The sequence below is a fragment of the Carassius gibelio genome, chromosome A15, assembly GCF_023724105.1.
Source record: "Carassius gibelio isolate Cgi1373 ecotype wild population from Czech Republic chromosome A15, carGib1.2-hapl.c, whole genome shotgun sequence".
Lineage (NCBI taxonomy): Eukaryota > Metazoa > Chordata > Actinopteri > Cypriniformes > Cyprinidae > Carassius > Carassius gibelio.
The window spans coordinates 11179782-11201229 of NC_068385.1; the positions used below are offsets into that span (position 1 = coordinate 11179782).

The following is a 21448-nucleotide window of genomic DNA, read 5'->3' on the forward strand; positions in this document are numbered from 1 at the left end:
GTCCAGCCTGGGTGGATGTCCCTGGTTAACCAGGAAGAGCATTTGAGCCTGCAGAAGACCTCTGTGCATATTAAAATATTCTCTGCTTATCATCACTCCCTGCTGTAGCTGTATTTGGGGCTCAGCAGAAAACTAGACACAACTGCAGACAGAAGCTAGCTATCACAGTCTCGCTAGGTAACGGCATGAAGTGGACAAAACCGTTGTTCTTCTCAATTACATCATTATCTGCACAGAGCACGCAGTGTACGAAAGTACAAATTATGCTCCAGTGTAGGTAAATAACAAGTCTGGCCACACCTCCCACTTCGATCGGGTGTAATGCTAATGCTAATGAACACTAGGAGCTCTGCTTAATCACAAACAATGTGCTGTGACAACCAAAAGATGTTTATGGTCACAGGGCACGTGGCGTTCACAGGTGTAAAAGTAAATCGGACATTTCCACTTCTCTAAAGCAAAGTTAAGATTGATGTCTAGATTTCAAGTGAATATTGACATAGATTTGGTCTGTTTCTCACACAAAGCTAGTAAGCTACTTCAGAACATGAGTCATAATGGCCATTTTTATGATACTTTTATGGTCCCGTTGCATCCTTATTAAATCTTGAAAAGAACTGTTCCATTAAGAGCCTTTCCTCCTTTTATACTAAACACTGCATTTCTCTTCCACCATCTCCTGGGATGAATGTTCCACCTGTTTCTTTAAAGTATGTTCCCATTTTCCTCCGAATAAGCAGAGTCCTATTCCGGATGTCTGCTCAATACTAATGAGGGACATTCTCAGCCGTGGAGAGATGGGTGAGTGTTTCCATTGAGGGATATGTTTAGCCTCGGGAACCGCACTCAAAGTGTCACATTCCCAGAGGATTAATCTGTATTATGAATACATTATGGGACTGTAATGGCTCCATCCCACTCAGGGCGGCTGGTTTGATTTGGAGGTGAGCATAGAGTCAGTGAGTTTTAGCAAACGGCTTTGGATATTTTGATTGGGTCCTGTGAAAGTCTTGCTGTTTGATGACTCTCCTGGTTAACACCACAAATCCCTCCGTTTGATGTAGTTCTGCTGTCATCTACATCCTGTATTCATCAATACATTGTTCTTCTTGCAACATGTTCAGTGTTAATCTTGATGAAAATAATAATTAACAAGGGTTTCTTCAAAGATAATGATGGCAAGATTTCATTTTTATTTAAAATGTATTGTAAAAAAAACAACAACAAGACTTTAGTCTTTAGTGTCACTTGATGCCCTTAAATGCTGTTTTGCTGCTTAAGAATCTTATTATAATCAAGGTTGATGACATGGTGAAATATTGACTATATTAAAAAGGCATTTTATAAAAAAAAAAAAAAAAAAAAAAAAAGTGTCAGTCAAGAATGAACTATGACCTTTCCTGATCTCTTTTTTTCCTATTAATCTTTCCACCTTTTCTATTTCGTATATTCTTCAACATATTGTTAATCAGTACAATGGTATTACCATAAATATAGTGTCAGATAAACTTTAGTAATATCATGGTGCAAGGGTTTTGGCCCCTCTCTCGCTGTCTCTGTGTCCTCTTAAATGTGAGAGAAGTGCTTTGAGTGTGTGCCATATAATGTGTACTTTACCCTCCTTATCAGATGTCCAGATAGTGCTCTCTGCTAAAGAGCTGCCTCTTTTTCATCATAGCAGGGCTTAGCATCACAAATGTCCAGACGCTCAGTAATCCAATGAAACCAGTCAGTGTTTAATGAGAGCAATTAATGTCCATTAATTAACTTTGCGAACGCCCCCGTCCCCTCCTAACATCCGCCACAGCTTTCCATCCCTCTTCTGCATGTTCCCGCAACCACATCTTTGGATTTTTGCCAGCAGGATTTCTTCGATCTGCAGTTTCTCTGAGGGCCTTTAGCTTGGCTTGCATAGAGCATTTATTCCTCGTTGGTATTTGGGGCACCAGCTGTTTAGGCGTAAAGCACACAAATGCTCATCATTAGACTTTGGGGCTGTTCTGTATGTTGCTTAATGATGGGATGAAAAATTAGGTTAATATTTATTAATCATTATACATTTTTCAGGCTTCTTTGTTGAATACAAAAGTTGTAATCTGTATTCCCCGGGATCATGTTGGCCTAAACAAATCAAACAGTGCCAGATGTTTTTTTGTGTATATTGTGACTCCAGATTATATTTGTTCAGGGTCATGCTGAACGGGAAAGGATTTCTTGTTACATGACATCAAAGAGAGCAAAAGGGCACAACTCCCAAACATGAGATAAAACAAAGATCATATTAGACTGAGACTAAGAAACAGTCTACTAGAACAGTCTTCATAGGACTGAGAAGCACACTAGAGATTGGAGACTGCACAGGATGTGACCGTCATGTGATCTATGATAGACTGAGCTCCATGTCAGTATGCGGAAAAGAGGTTGTATAAATCGTCAGAATATAAGCTGATTAAACATGATGAGGTTTTAAGCTCTAATGAGAGGAAGCTGCTATGTATTACAGAAAAAGCTGCAGTTTATTCACACACAGAGGCACAATCTCACAGTCAGCCCCACTTCCACAATTTCTATCCAGATTTGACACGCACAAAATTTTGGTATTCTCACACAGTGTCCTTGCATTTCCTCAAATGCAGCTAAAAACACCTACACAAGGTAAAGGTGCATATACCTTCTTAGAGGTTGACTCCCACACACTTCGTGCTATAATTGATTTAGTCTACAGTAAAACAATCCGCGTAACTGTGCCACAACAGTTGGGTAGCAAGTGATGAGCCAAAACTTGCTTTTTGTTTGACATGCATTTGTTTGATTTAGTTCTAATCTCCAAGTAGTCACTACATAGGGCAAACTGTCTCCATAGAATATGGTGTTAACAGAATATGGTGTTAAATAAAAAATCACTAAGCGCTATAGTAGCGAGCTTAGAAGAACATATTTTTCTGGTGTTCAACTTGATTGAGTTTCTTGAGTTCTTGCTTGTTAAGAGACACTGCAACATACGTCAGTCTGACTTTGATACACCGACAGCCGATTCGAAAAGCGAGAAAGGATCTCATGTGAACCCCACTGAACATGTTCGCTGCACTGGGCCAAGACTCCTGCAGTTTTTGTCATGTTTGAGGCCCATAAGGAGTGTGGAAATACCTCCTGTGCTGTCTGTCACTAAGTGTTATGTTCTTGATAATGCCACCTTCACAGCTTAGACATCTCAGAATAGCAACAGGCTTTTCATTGAGTTCTCTGTTTAAAGGTCTAGGCTTTTTATTGTATTGATCGTAGCTCATAATGTTTCATAAAAATGCTGGGATATTGTCGCAATTGTAGCCATGCAAGGTCATGTCTGCCAGCCAATTGGGGCTGGCGTAATGGAATTGCGGAATATGCGGAAGGGGCGTATCCCATAGTGAGACACTGAAACGTATGCTTGAATTTTACAGTACTTTTTGTAGCTTGAGAGCTGAGATCAACATCTTTGGTATTCACCTAAATATATCTTATTGTGCTCTATGAAAGACCAGAAAAGTTTGGATTAATGTGAGGGTGAAGACATATTTTAGAGTGAACTCTTCCTTTTAAAAGTCTGTGAATCATTTCCATCAACACAGTATGCTCCTGCGGCCAGTCATCGTGGATGGAGACAGATAACTCCTCGCACTCCTTATCCAACAATGTTATGATTTTCACTCCACCGTTAGAGCCTCCTGTCTAATGCCTGGCCCAATTTTCACTTTCTTTGATTCATATCTCCAGGCTGCGGCCCACGGCCCCTGTAGGGGAAATGTCAAAGTTAGTGTATAGCAAAGATCCTGGCATGGGGCCGACAATCCCCATTGCCGACTCACACTGCACAGCTGAGATGTAGGTGGCAGGAGCAGAGCTATGAATGTGTGTGTGTGTGTGTGTGTGTGTATTTGTGAGTCCCAGCTGTCTGTCTTCCTCAGTTCTTATATAAGGAGCTCGTACTGGGAGGAGAGATCACCAGGCCCGCAGCCACTGGAAGAACAAGCCAATTCTCTCTGTCCCTTTTCTCGCTTTCATTCGCAGTGTCTTTCTTGCTCGGTCTGTGTCGATGACTAATGAGCTGCCGTGCCATTCTGTGTAATGAGTTACCTGCCTACACACCCAGTGTGTTGCCTTGTCTCATTGTCATGAAGTGCTGCGGGGGAAAGGGTGAAGAAAATAGAGAGGGATATGGAGTGGATGGACGACTAGTTGAGTAGTTGATGTTGAGGAGTTCTCAGTGCTCAGTGTGAGAGAGTTTCAGGCCATCTAGATGTTATTTTTTAGGTTTAATGTTTTAGCTGTAGTGCTTTAAAGGAGATTAATTCAGAACAGCAACTTCTCTGAGAGCCTGCTGTGTTCGAACTATAAAAATGGCTTGTGTAACAATTTTACTGCCTTGAACCGTTCAATTCGAGATTGACAGACTGGGTAGCGTGTTCTTGTTTTTATATTAAATCTGAAACCATTTTATTTGGTAAAAGTCCATCAGTTAGACCCATTCAAGGGATGCACTTTATTTTGTATGTGATTGTATTTATTTATTTGTTACCCTTAATGGACAGATTCCTTAAGGGCAGCTTACATTTTGTTGCTTTTAATCCATGTCTGTTAGCATTGAGGTCAACAATAATGTTCCTTTAAAAGTTGGCTGACCAAAAAAACACATTACATTCTGACTAAATGGACCGAAAATATTGACAACTCCCACTTTGCTTATTTTATGAACTGAAACCCAAACATAAAATTGTATTACTCAAAATATCAAACTAATTGGCATTTATTTCAGAGAAATAACACAACATGTGACAAAATTAGGCTTCAAATAATAAAATATTAACAGTAATGTGTTTTCTTATACATTTCTTAACATTTCAGGTTGTATAAATTAACATTAGTGTGTTATGAACATATATTAACAAAATATAGTATATTAATAACTAATATATATTTATAATTATTAACATAAAAAATACTTAAATAAATTTATATATATATATATATATATATATATATATATATATATATATATATATATATATATATATATATATATATATATATATATATTATCTGTATTACATTATCATTAAAAAGGTTGGGGTCAGTAAGTGTTTTTTTTTTGTTGTTGTTTTTTTTTAATGAATTTCAGCCCTTCAATTCATCTAGGATCCAAAGTAAATTGATCAAAACTGATATATTAAAGGCATTTATGAAGTTACAACAAATTTCTTTCAAATAAATGCTGTTGTTTTGAGCTTCTATTCATCAAACAATCCTGTCAGTTTCCATGAAATATAAAGTTAGGCACAATTGTTGCCAAATGTCGTCAACGTTCATAAAAATAAGACTTGCTTCTTTTAGAGACTAGTTTAAAAAAAACATGGTGATACTGAGCCCAAGCCTTTGAACCATAGTGTATAGAAACTAACCTATACTAATATTTAAAATTAAGCCAAAGTATTTAGATTCTCTAGGTTGTCAGACTTAAAGGTGAAAAGTTATTGTGAAAAATGGTTAAGAAAAGTGTTAGTTTTGACATAAGCTCTAGAATAATTTGTTTGCAAATGCTACTTGGTTTGATTTTTTGTATCAAATGCAATGACATTTAGAGATTTGTGACCAAAATTGTCCAGAAAATTTTTGGGGGCCACTTAATTTGTAGATAAGAAGGAACACACTAAGAATTCGAGGCTACCAGCTCTTTTTGTTGTTGTTTAATAGCTTTAAAATCATATGTAGAATTTCTTTCAGCCATTTTAGAAATGAGTTTAAACCAGATGGCCAGCAGTCATCTGCTTTCAGTTTTGATTTGAAGGATGTGTGATTTCTCGAAGACCTTTCGTCCGAGATTCTCTGCAGTCACAGTCACTTTTACAGATGGCCATAACAGCGCTTACAGATGTTAGCGGGGAAGCTGTCATGTCATTTTCGGCTGAAAGATTTTTCTCTGTAAACTTTCCTCAATTCCTTTTGCTGTCCACTCTGTTGGGTCTATGAAAGGAGGCCATAGCAGGTGGGCAAATTGTTTTATACACTTTTTTTCGAGTACCTGGAATGGAGCCTTTTAGATCCATGCTGTGAATATCACGCTGAGGTCCAAAGAGGAGAACCTGCACCTGCAGCTTGCACCTGAACATCACGTTACCTCCAGCAAGTCCCAGGGAAGCTCTGTCTACTGAAGTGTACATATTCTAAATAAAGCCTCAAGTGGGACGGCATCTGACTGCGATCACAGTTCTGTCAAAGAAACTCAGGATCTGTCATAATAAAGATAAAAAAACTGGACTGCACTGACTAAGTGTTGGTAGCAAACAGGTATAAGTCACAAGAATCGATAAAGGTTGAAGAAAAACAGCTAAAATAATAAGGACAGAAACCTGGAGAAAAAGTTTGATTTGATCAGTCTTGTCAGTATGGCAAATTGTACCTCGCTGGGTTCCAGAGCCATTGTGATGATTTGTTGGGAATTTCATAAGCTGTTTGCTTGACATGAATCCAAGAGAGAGACTGACTCTATGCGAAGTTTGTCAACACATAGGTCTTGTTATTTAGTGTGTGTGAGAATGTACGTGCTTATGAAATATAAAGGTGCTGTGTAGTCTTCAGACCTAGCTATTTAGATATGGAGAACGCCTCACTGGCATGGTCCTCGGTGTGGGGTTTTATTATTTATGAATCTTGTTCCCTTGCACAGCAGTGTTGCAGAGTATGGTTGCAGATTTAGTCCAATTTGTGTTGCTTAACATATTGTATATGTATAATTTGCAGGGAGAAAAGAAACGCCTGTTGAAAACTTTGGGATCAGTAAGCATTAATATACAGTATATATGTGTGTGTGTGAGTGTGCGTGTGTGTGTGTGTGTGTTTAAGTGTGCATTAAAACTGATTAGTCAATTGGGACATTCTGAGGTATGATATCTAGAAGCTGACCCATATGGTTTTTTTGGGGGTGGGCGATACCGATATTAGGGAGTAAAAAAAGACAGATACCAATATATTGTGACAGGTTCATACAGGTTGATGATACTGGCTAAACAATATATCGGTCGGACTCTAATGTTGTCCCTCGATAACAACCAGTAAAAGCTGATAAACAGGCTCATCCAGGTAACTGCAGCTGGCGCTGTACTGGCAGAAACAGTTTTTTCTTTGTGAAAACTTTGCATTTGTTAAGCTAATAAAATAATAAAACTTGATAAAAAATTGTGTACAATTATTTAATTATTTCATCCTGTTATTGCGGACTTACTCTCTTGTTTCTTACAAACACAGCTGCTGCAATTTTGCTATGATTGTTTTGTACGCTATAATGGATTATAAAATAACTAACAAACTGGTAACATTTTAAAATATTTTGGTCTTAAATGTTTTATCGCCCCATTATTATTTATGTGGTAAAATGTTGAGACTGCACCATATCCCTTACATGTCTGTCTAGTTTGAACTTGCCGCTTACTTATGGGATGAAATTAGACTACAATTTACCAACGAATATATGCACAATTATCCGTGAACTTGAAACATTTTGCAAATGTATCTTACTATCCACAACCAAATGTCTGTCAACTTGTGTCTGTGAAATTCAGAATTTAGCATGAATGTGCTAGCGTGCCTACGTCAGACTTCGTACTCCCGCTCAATTTCAGTTCGCGTCTGTACTCAGTCTGAGATAGCAAACCATCTCCAGTTTTCCTCTGAAGCAAAGTGAAGTAGCAGATTTTGATATTACCAGGCTATGAATGTGCTGCATTTTGTACAAATATAAACATGTTTGTGAAAACAGATGTTTTCTTTTGTATTAGTGTATCAGAATTTGTGCATGAATCAAAAAAGGTGTGCATTTGTGGATCGAATGGCAAGTATGCATTCATTGACAATTTTCTGAGTCAATTCTATTTGATTCAGTGGGATTTTGAGACTATTTTATTATTTTGTTTTCGGCATTTCACAACCCACACACAAACAACTACCAATTAATAACACCCCAAATTTACTGTAACTGTAACTCACTCTGGTAGTGGGGTCATCTGTAACAACAGCACTCTTCGTAATTTACACAGTTAAGGAATAATATGCAGATTTTATTTTTTTACTTTCGTTTATAACAGATAAATGTGGAAAAAATGGTAATATAGATTTGAGTTAAAAATAAATGAAATGCAGATGGCAAAGCAAAAAGTGTTCCAACCATCCTAGTGTTTTTTTTTTTTACGTAGTTTTTCAGAGTACAAAATTGTTTCATGAAACCGCGTGGGCTCTTGGATCACCTTCTCTCCTCAAGGTTACAGTCTACTTAAACTTTCTTGCTAATCACATTCAATTTAATTGAGGAACAAATATCCAGACAAGTATATAACTATAATTTTCTTTACTGTTTGAGCCTTAGCGAATCCAATTTGCATATTTTCCTCATCCACTTACCACCATGATCTCTGTGCCTGTGGTGCTTAACAACAAATGTCCTCATATTCACTTTCATGCTAATGATGTGAAATTATTTAGCAGGGTTTTAAAAGCAAAGTTGAGTGTTGATTTGCTTTGTTATAGAAAGAGACTTAACTTGGTTTCCTTGTGCTGTCCTCAGAAAACCCTACTCCACGTTAGCCTCACAGACTCGCTGGAGGTAATAGAGGTGCAGAGCTCACGAGACACCTCAAATCAAAGAACCGTGAGGAAACTCTCTGAGACTGAAGGGGGTGAGAAGGTGCCTCCGGTTTGGAATTGGATGTGTGGGCCAGTCGCTTCTATGCCCTTTAGCACTTACAGTCAGTCACTCTCTTGCTGACAAACACAGACATTTTCTGAGTGAACAAATATAAGGAAGCAAGATTTAAGACCTATTTACACCTTTACATTTTTATATGAGCCATAATCACACTAGACTTTAAGCACATGAAATTTCAGTGGTTGTAATATGATTTCTCCCTGTGTGTGTGTGTGTGTGTTTAACATTATTTGAACACATAATATATTTCAAAATGTTAAAATATGCAATCTACTCCACATTACTGCAGTGTGCAGTAATCTTGTATTGATCATGTCTTCATGTGATATTAATTCATAAGACAGAATGAGATGGTTAGAGAGAACTATCCTTTCACATGAATGGATGTCGATGGAACAAAAGTGTAATGTGACCACCTGTTCAATGAAAATGTAATTGTATTCTTACATTTTTGTAGTTATTTTTAAATCAAGATTTGTTCACAAGAGCCTTTAAAGTGTAAAAAATAGGGGGGAAATGTGTATTTAATGATGCTTTGGGGAGCACAGAGTACGAAGTAGTGACAAAATTAGAGGAATTTGTGAAAGATGTGGTAAAAGAGGGAACGAGAAGAAAGGAGCAAAATTATTTTACAGAACAGAGGAGCAAATGTGAATAGAAAGATAAATAGATTTCTTTGATCAGAATGACACGACTGACATACTAAGTGAAATGAAATGTAGATAAAGACAGTCATTTACTTCCACTGTGATAGAGTTTGAAATCAGGTGGCTTAATGAATGAACTTGTACCTCATTATTTCTTTGATATCTCTGTGTACAAGACTTCTCTGTAAAATCTTAAATCTTAAGCTATGCATTGTCATATCTATGTAATAAACACTCAAATGTGCATGGGGAAAAAACAGTCTGAATGTACAAGTGCATTATATAAAGGGACGGCCATATCATTCCAAACCTGTGTGACCTGTATGATATATGTCAATGGGGTCCAGTGTTACCACTCTTCAATATATAATCTTTTGTGTTCCACAGAAAAAAGAAAATCACACAGCTTTGGAACAACATGAAGGTGAACGAATTGCCAGTCGTGCAAACCTACCCTCAAATCTCACGGCTGACCTTTCAAGCTTTCCACCCACCACTGGACATATATTATCCCTTTCTTGCCTTTATGTCCAGCCACGATAAACCCCTCTCAGATAAACCCTGAAAATTCAGTTTACCTCATTTATAGTTCATCCTTCTATTCCCAAAAGAGCATTATAGATGCATATATGACCAGTTTGAGTTATCTTAGCTTGTGTGGGTGTACGTGTGAGAACCCCTATATTTGCATGATGGCAAACCCTTTGGAGGAGCAACGGCTGAATGATCTTGTTTTTCAGTGGGTTACGGGATTATCCAACAGCATTAGAGAAAACATCTGTCTGCATGTTTTGGAAACAGGTTCTGTTTACTTTACTTAAGGCGCGACTCATTGCTCAACCAATCATTAGCAGAGGTGCTGGTGCTACAGATGCTCTTTCATCTCTGTTTGTATAAGGTGTGTGGGTACGGAGACCTTTTGGTCTATCAGGACAGGGAGACTGCTTTTATACAAAAAAGGAAAAAAAATCCTCAGAGGCCGAAGTGGAGGATGTTTGATCTTCACAGTGTCGTACCCCCCTACTGGTTCTCTTTGTGCTGTTGTAGAAGCAAGGTTTTTTCCACAATTTTTTTGATAAGGTACTTTTTGTACTCTGTGTGTGAAAAGTATGGTTGGACTAACACACATTTTGGTTGCATATAAAATCAGATTCTTAAATTGTAATCAAATTAATCTGACACCTTTGTTATGTGAGGAAGGCTTGAAAATGAAGACAAGACATTTATAAAGTGACTTTGTAAATACATTTATTGATGTATATATACAGCAGATTTTTGTCTTTTGTGCCTCAGTAACACTGTAGTACCCCATTATTAAGATTCCATAAGTTCCATTTAAAAAGTTTTAGTTCTCATAATATTTTTTATAGTTTACTATGAAAAAGTAAATTCTAATTTTATATATATATATATATATATATATATATATATATATATATATATATATATATATAGATATATATATATATATATATATATATATATATATATATATATATATATATATATATATATATATATATATATATATATATATATATAATTAGCATTTACTTTTTTTATCAATACAGAACTATAAATAAACAGCATTTGCTAATTTAAATAATTAATACCTTTTGCTGTTTAATTACTAAGGATATAGTGTGCAGGCTTTTAGTTTGGGGTCATTATGTATTTTTACCCAAAATAATAATTTTATTAAGCAAGAATTACATTACAACTTTTACCTTGTTGCCAAAAAAAATCTCAAATGAATGTTTTTCTTTTGAACTTTCTACTCCTCAAACAAACCTGAAAAAAATGTATCAGTTTCCACAAAAATATTCACCAGCAAAACTGTTTTCAACATTGATAATCATAAATAATAACATGTTTATTGAGCAACAAAACAGCATATTCATTTAAATTCTGAAGAAGGTTTTGTGACACTGAGGACTAAAGCAATGGCTGCTGAAAGTTCAGGTTTGCCATCACAGGAATAAATAACATTTAAAAAAAACTAATATTCGGTATATTCAAATAAAACAGTTATTTTTAATTGTAATATTTTATAATATATTTCTATTATACTATATTTTTCATCAACTAAATGCAGCCTCGGTGAGTATAGTATCTTAACTACAAACTTTTGCACAGGAATATGCATAAATATAAAGATAACACTTTGTTTTCTTTTTATGTGCAAAATCATGGAACATTGATCTCTGCTATAAATAAATAATATAATGATTTTCCATTCTTAATGAAGATGTTTTTCATAATGTCTTCTTATTAATGTTTGGACAAAATAAACAAGCATTTCATACTTGTTGAGCATCAATGATAATTAATTCTGTCATGCAAAGTGCGCATATGACGTTTCTTAGTCATCCCTTCTGGATGTAATTTATAAATAAATTATAGAATGAGGCATAATGATTAAAATGTCACACATTGAGTTAAAGTCGATGAAAGAAACTACGGTTAAAATCAAACTGTACTGAACAGCAGCACATCGCCATTTAAATCAGTAAGAAAAAATTTGCAAAATGATGTACCATGGTAAGTCTTGATTTGTTAATATAGAAAACCTTTACAGCATAAAGCTCGTCTCCTTAACTCTGTCTTTCTCTATTTTCCCACTGCTGCTTTCATCTTATTCTTTTTGCTCTCTCACTAGATCCTTCCTGTCTTCCTATCTCTCTAACTCAATTCGTTTAAAGAGGAAATAATGAGGCAGACCCTCTGTAGAGTTGCTCAGATATCAAGGGAAGAGCCTCTCCATCTTGGAGGTAATCTCTCCTCTCCCCGTGTACTCACGCCAGGCGCATCTGCCAGCAAGAGGAGGGATGAGGCCACGTGCCACACAGCCAAATGAAATATGAGGCATGAGCAGGTGCGGCATATAAATATTTCACAACCCTAACCTGATTTGTGCTTGCACTGAGCCGGACTTGTGTGAGTGAGCATGAGCATTCAGGGATTTTACTGAAAGTGTTTTGTTGTTGTTTTTTTTTTGTTGTATGCATAAAGTGTGTGTTTGTATACCTTTAAGGCAAAGGGTTTACAGAATATTTTCAGCATTCAGCTAATTTTTTAAGACATTGCGGGGTAATTCAAAATACTTACTGTCATATACTCACAGTTAAGGATGCTAATAGGAATTAGAAGTGAGGAGAAAATAAAGTTTTAAAGCACGTCCGCCAAAACAGGGAGAGAGACATGTGGTGAAGTTTCTGGTCAGAGAAATAAGAGATTCCTGATGTAGCACAGTGGAATAATTCATGGGATATTGCTCATTAAATCAGGTGACCAGATCAGTGTCTGTTGTCGTTTTTACACACACAGAATTAAAAAAAATGCAAGAGCCCACAAGACTGCTGAGTGAAACCAGTGGTATTATAGTTGAATTAAAATGAAAACCAAATAATAATAAAAAATAATAAAAAGAATGTGATATGAAAAAAATGAGCCCTGTCAACACTATCAAAATCATTATCATAATTACATGTAGTACACATCTGTGGAACAAGTTGGTTACAAAAATATATATATTTTTTAATTAATAACTACTTGAGTAGAAAACAGGATGACTTTGAATAGCATGGCTGTATAGTTGTGTTAGGATGAGGTAAGCATGTCTTGCATTTGTATTCCTGGTTTGAGAGTGACTTCCTGCTTAAAGAGGAAGTTATGGACATAAAAAAATAAATAAAATGCCACTCCAAAATGTGCAGTTTTACTGTATTGGGGGGTCCAGAGGGTTCCAAAGGGGTCCGAAAACCAGTCAGTATTTGATGTGACCACCATTTGCCTCAGTGCAACACATCTCCTTCACACAGAGTTGATCAAGTTGTTGATTGTGGCCTGTGGAATGTTGGTCCACTCCTTTTCAATGGCTGTGTGAAGCTGGATATTGGCAGGAACTGGAAAACGCATATAAAACGTATATGCCGATCCAGAGCATCCCAAACATGCAATGGGTGACATGTCTGGTCAGTATGCTGCTCATGCAGTTTTCAGCTTCCAAGAATTGTGTACAGATCTTTGCAAAATGGGGCTGTGCATTATCATGCTGCAACATTAGGTGATGGTTGTGGATGAATGGCACAACAATGGGCCTCAGGATCTCGTCAGAGTATCTCTGTGCATTCAAAATGCCATCTATATAATGCACCTGTGTTCGTTGTCCATAACATACACCTTCCCATACCATAACCCCACCACCACCATGGGCCACTCGATCCACAACAGAATCCAAATCTGAGCATTTGTCCACACAAGTGGGTTACGATGATGAATTGTACCGCCAAATTCTCTGAAACGCCTTTGGAGACGGCTTATGGTATACAAATCAAAATTCAGTTCATGGGCAACAGCTCTGGTGGACATTCCTGCAGTCAGCATGACAATTGCACGCTCCCTCAAAACTTGCGACATCTGTGGCATTGTGCTATGTGATAAAACTGCACATTCTAGCATAACCTTTTATTGTGGCCAGCCTAAGGCACACCTGTGCAATAATAATGCTGTCTGATCAGCATCTTGATATGCCATAACTTTGAGGTGGATGGAATTATCTCGGCAAAGGAGAAGTGCTCACTAACAGATTTAGACAGAATTATGAATATTATTTGAGAGAAATCAGCCTTTCGTGTACATAGAAAAAGTATTAGATCTTTGAGTTCAGCTCAAAAGAGCTCCAAAAATTATTTGCTCACCCTAATTTTGTTCCCGACTTTGATTTTCATTATTTGGAAAAGAGTGTCGAGGTTATTCTTGATTAATTATTTCCTGTTGTGTTCTTTGGAAGAATTAATATCTTACAGATTTGAAATGATAGTAAATGATGACAGATTTTTCATATTTCTATTAAGAGATTGTTCATTGAACTGCATGTGTGTGTTAATGGCTGTTTAGGTAGTCCATATATCTGTCACGTCTGTTGCATGTGAACGTGTGCGTTCGTGTGTGTGTGTGTGTGTGTGTTTGTGTGTGTGTGTGTTTGTGTGTGTGTGTGTGAGACAGAATGTCGTGACAGCTCTTCACGTACAGATGCACCAGAGCACTTCTATTCTACTCTGCTCACCTGCCTCTCTCTTACTGCTCTCATGGGATGATGCATCACTTTTTACTGTCTCTGAGAAAGCAAGAGAGAAACAGAGTGCTCAAATATCTGATCCGTGTCATAGACCTGGCTGGAATCCTGTAGTGGTAACATGAGGAAGCTGTGCTCGCATTATTAACAGGTTTGGGGTAAAGAGTAAAAAAAAAAAAACATTCAAACATGATTAATAAAAAAATACACAGCAACAAAATATTCTTTTACTGCCCCCAGGTGATATGAATGTACACTGCCTTGACTGGATAAACTCAGATTAAAAAGTCTGGGATCATGTCTGATTAAAAAAAAAAAAAAAAAGGTCAGAGTTCTGGACTAGTTGTTAACGCAAATACAGTGAGCCAAAGTGCTACATGCTTGCTTATGATGAACTGTTGCTGTGCAGTTGCTAGGACAATACTAGATGTTTACTAAGGATCTCTGGATTGTTGCTAAATGGTTACCTACAGACGCAAGTCAAAAGAATAAAGTCTTTATTTTAAGCATTAGATGAATCTGATCACTCCATCAGTGCAAGTCTATGAAATAGAATTGTCATTTGAGGTATTATTTATTGTATAAGTTATTGTTTTATTAGACATATTGCATACAGTGAGTAATAGAAATGTTTTCATTAGCACTGCCTCAAGCAATATTTTATTAAAATGTATATTTATATAAGATATAAATCTTTTAGGATTATTATTACTATTATAAGCTGAATATTTCTAGTATCTCTCAAACAGTTCACAAATATCAAAGGAAACTCTCTTTGGGTTTCACAGGTAAACAAACCAATTATTGGACTCTCAACAAAAGAAATCTTAAATAATTGCTCAGACGAGGTTCATTTCAGGTCATGCCTCAATATCAGGAGTGTGCGTGGGAAATCTGAGGGTGTTGTGGGACAGACATCCTGGCATCCTGAATAGAGCGTTTCTCTCTCCTCTCTACTGGGCTGATTTCTGTCCTGAAGTGGACTAACAAGATTTCATAGATGGTGTCACACAGCCAATGCTGCATCCCCTCCAGACACTGAGACCTGCTCACAAGAAGAAAACCATGAAGCGTTTTGGAGGCCAGCTTTTCATCAAATGAGCGAAACCCATACACACTTGTCTCACACAACTTTGCACATCATCACAGCCACTGAGCTAGTCTGAGAGATAACCTCAATCCACAGAGGCACACAGTTGGACAATTCGAATATTTTTGTATTTCGTAAACACTTTGACACAGGTATCATGGCAAAAAGGAGAAATGGGCACAGAAGCTTTGCTAATAAGGACTTCAGTGGCTTTGCAGACTGGATTTAGGACTTTTTTTCTGTTGTGTAGGTTGAGAATGTACAGGTAATGTGATTTGTGTGGGCTGGTGTGGTTTGTGCTCTGTTAAGTGGATCAGGAGTAGTTTGTAAACTGTGGGGAAACAGGGCTGGCATGTGGAAAGTCCGAAGGGACGGCTTTTCTGCGACAGGCCCTCATTGCTGATCTAATATTAGTCTTTGTGTTAACTGAGCTCAGTGAAGAGAGAGGCTAAACACACACACTCCCTCAATCAGATTTATTGAAACCGGGCAGAGGGTACAGCATTGAATTACTCAGAGGCTTGTGCCCTGGGCTGTCATCCACAACCCGACACAACAAAAGGTCTTCATTCTTATTGTGTGTATTTGAAAATGTGCACAGTGGCCCCAAAAATATTTGAACACTTAAGAAAAAACTTTAAATGTCATTGCATTAGATGCTTGACCTTTTATTTATTTATTTATTTCTACTAACTTCAATTTTCTGAGCCATTTTTGTCGTTTAACCAACTGGTGTTAAGGTGATTATTAGTAGATGTGTTTAGTCAGTTGCCCTCAAGTTCACACAGGTATTTTTGTTTTGGTTTTGATTGGATTTGTGGTTTGCTTTATGTTTTGTTACTAAAGATTATAATACTATATGCATGCATCTACTGTATTCTATTTGGGATGGGATAGGATCGTTTTTTAGTTATTGTAGGTAGCCTATATTATTTTTATTTATTTATTTTTATTATTTTTTTTTTAGATCTATTGGAATATGAAGGGCTTTTTGTTGGAGATGTTAAATATTATCAAACTTTTATTACATTTGACAGTGAAATAAATAAGAGCGAAGCAGTTCCATGGTTCTAGAATGGAAATGGAACTATTTCAAAAGTTTTCCTTCAAATCAAAGAAAAGCAGCTGTTCTGGAAAATGGCTCTACTCTATCTCAATACCACTTCCACATCATGTCAATAATGTACCGTATGTGGCCCATTGTGCACAAAAACCAATAATCAATATTTGAGCTTTGCATGTTTAATAATCAGGGATTTAGATCTTTAATCTTTAATGTCCAAGTTATAAAATCATAATTTGGCTCTATTTCCCATGTCTTCTGAAATATCTTTTTATAATGATAATTATCACTTCTCTAACTCTGCTTGGCTGTTCTATTCCAGACAATTAGCAGTCATAAAAAAGGCAGTATTTATTTGAAATCATTTGCTTTTGAAGGCTTTGATTAAGTGGCCAAAGAGAAAGATGTTCACAAACAGGAGTGCTTTGAGGCAGCAGCCCCTCGCTCACGCTGAGCTTTGATGAAAGTCCTGTCAAAGCCAAGTAAAGATTTCACCTCTGAGAGACAGGAGGAATAGCTTGAAACGGATGGATCCGCTTCTAGACACAGCACACCCCTAATGTTCATTAACTGAGAAAGTGAGAGACATGCAGAGATGCTGACCCGTCCTACAGAAGCGTGACTCCGTCTCATTTCTCTGAAAGAGGTAGAGAGACATGACAGAGAGACACATTAACTGTCTGTGGAGTTCATGAGAATTCGTCAGAGAGAGAAACTAAACCATCCAAAAACCATTACATTGACAGGGAGTGCCAGGCCTTGGCTGAGCTTAGTGAGGTCCAAAGGTCTGAAACCATGTTGAAAATATAGCATTTAAACCTCAAAATAAACAGAATATGATCTGCTCTGTGTGCGTGTGACTTTGTTTTCTGCGAGCTGGCTGTTACAGAGACACTGATTAACAATCCCTGTTATTGAGATCACAGACATTTCTACATCTTAATTGCATCTTAATGACATTTCAGCTCAGATGCTGTAGCTGGAGCCAGATAGCATGACAGAGAGAGAGAGAGACAGAGAGAGAGACGGTGGATTTGATTTCAGTAGGAGAAGAGCAGAGTTACAGTAACAAGCATTCCAGGCCATATGTGACATTGACTCTTCTATCCTGCGGTCAACATTTCGAGGGGCGTGTGAAGCGCTAATCACGACTAAAACCCCTCATCTTACTCGCTCTGAGCCTCAGTCCCAGCGGGAGCACGAACTTGATCCACACTCCTGCTCTATAATTACAGCACCATTCCCAGGTAGCGAGCACTATCTCTCTCTCACATAAGCTCCGGTAATCTGACGCTCAGAGTTTACTTTAAAGTATTTCAGTTTTTCATCCGCAAGCCCTTCTAGTTGGTGTTAATCGGATATACTGTGCAAATAAGGAAACCTGACAATGAGGTTTTGCAGGTGTTTTGTAACCGCAGGCTGGGGAAGTCATCGTTACAGGCGACAGATTTGCAGCCACTTCATATTTGTATCCTGCTTATAGATCGTGTGTGTAAGGCCTTGAATTTGAGTAGAGATGGCAAACAGGATTCAAAATTGTAATTAAAATTTGTATTTAAGTATTTTTTTTTTTTGTGCCTAATGTGTAAACTATCCCTTTCAATTTTGTATTTCATGGAACTTGGGGGATTTGTCATAATGCACCATCCTCTCAACTTCCACAATCAATGTCTGCTCATCTATGTTTGATGCTTAACATGAGGAGTGGGATTTTGGGTACAGCGGGTTTTCAGTGTGGGTGGTGCTTCCCTGTACAGTGATACAGTTTGGTGTTTTGTTAAGTGATGCAATGACATTCATACATTTTTAAGTGTGACTTGAGTTACTTTTGGGACCACAGCACTGTACATGTATTGTTTTGAACCGTCTTATTTGTGTGTGTCTTATTATTTTGGGCCGGTGATGATGCCACCCACTCATGAATATCCCTGCGCAAATGTGTAGCAGATGAGCAGAAAGAGAGGGGCCTTGATGAGAGAAAGGATGAGCGAATCAAATCTACCACGGCAAATATTTATTTACCAGATGATCTCTCCTCATTCATCTCCCTCTTCTTTACAAGCAATGGCTGCCTGCCTTGTGTCCTTCACATGAGAATAACTCTGTGTGGGGAGAGAGGGTGTGTTTGAGGGCACTGGGTTACAGAAGTATGCAAGTTTTATGAAGAGGGCGATGTGTGTGTATGTTTGTCTATGTGTGTGTGTGAGACACAGAAAGCCAATGTGAAATTCAAGAAATCATGTCCAGATTTATAAAAACGTTTTTTTTTAATTATTGAACTAATTGTTTTATGTCAGTTAATCAAATCGATTGCATATACACCGTATGTGTGTGTTTGTGTGTGTTAAATTGACAGCCTTCATTTTTTTTTTTTTATCAGGCCATTCATTCATTTTTTGCATTGATTTTAGTTTCATGACAATTAAACACTTAAGCACTTAAGTTATTTTCAGACGTTCTCAATACCATGTTCTCATTAGTAAAGCCGATATTTCGGTATCAGCGAATATGCCACCGATATGACTTTGTTTTTTTTTTACAGAACATATAATAAAAATATAATAACATATTATATAACATATATAATATTATATAATATAGGGAGTTACGGTTGGTTAAATTTGTGGTCCGGTTAGATTTGTTAGAGGTGGTTAGATTTGTCTCATTTTAAATGAACATCCCAATAGGAATCATTAAGTTAAGTGGTTTAAATGTATTTATCTGTATTTATATTTTCTATGGAAGGCGTAGAACCAAGAAATGTACATTCAATCAAAACGCTTGGTCCGAGCTTTAAATTGCTTTCCTACCTATTTGTCAATGTATCTGCATACCTCAGCGCACCCTGTTCACGCAGACAGAACATGTCATTAGCGCGTTCACACATGCTGTGCGGACAGAGCTAGAATGGCAGATGAACATCAACTACCCGGTCCTCCTTCCTGGTATTGTAGTACTGTTAAAGTTTTCTCGCAGGTTAATGACACATGATGGAGCCCAGCGGTTCCTAGTTCCAGCGCACAAGCACATATTTTGCATAATATAAATGTGTGTTAAAACTAACCCTGCATAACTTTACACTTCTAATCACACTTCACATTTCTCTAGTAAGTTTTGTCTGTGTATGAAGACAGTAGCGCAACTATACTATAATATACACAAGGAATATCGACTGATATATCGGTATCTACCTTTTTTTTACTCCCTAATATCGGTATTGGTATCGGCCCCCAAAAACCCATATCGGTTACTTATTACTCATTAACATCCAGACATTTAACTATTACTTCATTATTATTATTATTATTATTATGTAATCTCCATTATTTTCAAAGGTGATTCTCATTTGATTCTTGTATTTTAGTTTAACATATTACAGTAAAAAAACAAAAAGGCTAGGACCCAGACAGGAAGTAGAAAAAGAAATCACAAACAGAGCAATCAGTTCAGACTGTACTACTGTATGTGTCATGAAGTTGTACTAGCCACTTCCAACAGTTCATTCTGAACGTGAGGTTAGAACGGGTTTCAAACTCAATTCCTGGAGGGCCGGAGCCCTACAGAGTTTAGATTCAACCCTAATTAAACACACCTGTTCCAACTAATCAAGTCTTTCAGGCTATTTGAAAACTACATGCTGTGTGAGATTGGAACAAAACTCTGCAAGGCTTCGGCCCTCCAGGAATTGAATTTGACACCCCTGGGTTAGAAGGTGAATCAGTTGGAGGGGTTTAGAAGTGCGTGCGTGTGTGTGTGTGTGTGTGTGTGTGTAAAACCAAAGAAAATCTGTCTGTGTTCTATTAATAATACCTGTCCTAAATATGTCTGCTTCCAGACAGCCAGCTTCCCATACAACAGCCTCTGCTCTCTTTTTCCTCCTTTCTTCTCCTCGCATATTCATTCTCTCTCATTTTTTCTCACTCATAATTTATGTGCTTCAGCCTCATGTTTATCCTGCATTTAAATGTCACACAGAGGAGAGGCGGCAGCAGTGCGCCAGTCAATAGATGTGCTAACACTTAACGACCCCTGCCGAAGCAAACAAAAACAGATCGTTGGTTCTTCAAACAGCTCCTTAGAGATCCACCTCACTGGAATGCTTGTCATTGTCCTGTGAAGTGAAGGAAGGAAGCCAAGGACAATTTGTAGCTGCATCTCTGAAGAGTGTACTGTACTGGAGATGGTGACTCAGTCTTCCCTTGCATAGTAAAAAGTCATTTAGCAGACTTAAATTCTTACATTCAGAGTCTACTGCTTATCCACATTTGCTAATAACAGGTGAATTAATAAATATGTATCTCTTACTGGCCATGATGTTTTTTTAAGAATGCAGGTCAGTATGAGAATTTTGGGTCACTGGCTCTTTTGGGTTATTGCTGTATCTCATAATTTTTGGATCATGTATGTGCATTTCATTTTTATGCTGATTTAAACATTTTCTTGTGGCACTTGCTTGTGAATTCTGTAAACTGTTTACCCTGGTAAAAAAAAAGCATACTTTTTTGTATTTCAAATATATTTTAATTTTAAACAATACACTGCAAATATACTAACCAAAAATAACACAGTCTTTAAATGTATTAAACGTATATTAGCAACATACTTCTGGTACTAATTTTCAGTAAGACTTTTAATATACTTTAAAAAAATTGTAATTTATTATACTTTATTATACTATATTTTAGAGAAATGTACTAAAAGTGAAATTAAAGTAGAATTTTAGAAGTTTATTTATTTTAACTTTATTTTTAAGTATATTTTAGACAAATTTTAACTGCATGCTTGAAATTATGCTTGTCACAATGCACTGAAAGCATATTTTAAAAATAGTTTATTTAAT

General features: G+C 37.0%; 1 pseudogene; it reads left to right on the forward strand.

Annotated features, from left to right (window-relative positions):
- Positions 1-21448, forward strand: part of LOC128028847 (2-(3-amino-3-carboxypropyl)histidine synthase subunit 1-like) — a 50854-nt pseudogene that overhangs the window by 11363 nt on the left and 18043 nt on the right.